The sequence below is a fragment of the Oratosquilla oratoria genome, chromosome 26 (genome assembly GCF_046742065.1).
Source record: "Oratosquilla oratoria isolate Oo_2021 chromosome 26, ASM4674206v1, whole genome shotgun sequence".
Classification (NCBI taxonomy): Eukaryota; Metazoa; Arthropoda; class Malacostraca; order Stomatopoda; family Squillidae; genus Oratosquilla; species Oratosquilla oratoria.
The window spans coordinates 23,298,297-23,299,798 of record NC_134802.1 but is presented as its reverse complement, the minus strand read 5'-3'; positions in this window follow the sequence as shown (position 1 = coordinate 23,299,798).

The following is a 1,502-nucleotide window of genomic DNA, read 5'->3' as shown; positions in this document are numbered from 1 at the left end:
GTCATTTGTATATACACGCATGCACATGCAGTTTGTGTGTGTGTATGTGTGTATGTGTGTGTGTGCATGTGCATATCTGTGTTTGTGTGAGTAGAGACTATTTCGATAACTAACGCCTATCTGATACTTGCTCCTTCCACTGAGGTTCACTATCTTCTTTTAATCAACTGAGGAAAACTTTTCTATTAAAAATTGTGTTCAAATGAAGACCAAAATATTTGTTCAGTTTTGGAATTTATTTGTCTATTTTCGTCTTTGGCATTTCCTGAAGGCGTATTCCTCTGTGGCAATCGAGTTTATAAGGTAAACCGGTTTTTATTTGAACTCTCCAAGAACATCATCTTGGCCAGCCTATTTGATTTCACCGTGCGATTACGAAGCGACGTTGGTTTGTTGTCTTGGTTTAGCTTGGTTTGGGGTTTTCGTAGTGTTTTAGATTGGTTTAATACTTTGGCTTAATTTAGTGGTTTAACTTGTTTTAGTGGTTTAGCTTGGTTTGGGGGTTTAGTAGTGTTTTAGATTGATTTAATACTTTAGCTTAATTTAGTGGTTTAGCTTGGTTTGGGGGTTTAGTATTGTTTTAGATTGGCTTAATACTTTAGTTTAATTTAGTTGTTTAGCTTGGTTTGGGGTTTTAGTAGTGTTTCAGATTGGTTTAATACTTTAGCTTAATTAAGTGGTTTAGCTTGGTTTGGGGTTTTTAGTATTGTTTTAGATTGGTTTAATACGTTAGCTTAATTTAGTGGTTTAACTTGGTTTTGAGGGTTTAGTATTGTTTTAGATTGGTTTAATACTTTAGCTTAGTTTAGTGGTTTAGCTTGGTTTGGGGGCTTGGTAGTGTTTTAGATTGGTTTAATACTTTAGTCTAATTTAGTGGTTTAGCTTGGTTTAATGATTTATCTTGATCTGTTGATTAAACATGGCCTATTGGTTTGGGTTGGTCTATTGGTTTAGCTAGTTCTTTCGGTTTAGCTAGTTAACTTGTTTTATGTACTTCACTTAGTTTGGATTGTTCTCATAGCATAGGTAGTTTACTCGGAATAGCTAGTTAACTTAGTTTAGTTGTTTTTCTCAGCTTGACTCATTTTTCTTTTGACTTGATTTAGATGGATAGTACCAGAAGGTCGGAGGGACTGTTTGGTCGGGAGAAGGTGAATATTGTTGAGGGGGGGAGGGCACGCAGGGGGAGGGTACGGGGAGATGACTAACGAGAGAAGGGGAGAGGGAGGGTGTTGAAGGGGAATGGGGAGGAAGGAAGGGGATGGAAAATGAAGAGAAGGGAGAAGGGAGGAGGAGAAGTAGGAGGGGGAGGGGAAGGGAGAGGGAGGCTAAGTTGGAAGGTAAACATGAAGACTCACTTGGAGCGACCAAGAGCTTAGAAGACGACATGACGTCACAAGGCAAGACGAAGAATATCTTTTGTATCCTTCAATCCGGTGACTTACGTGGAGCGATTTGATCTAGCTAAAGAGAGGCGATTCTATCTAGCTGACAGGGGGAGG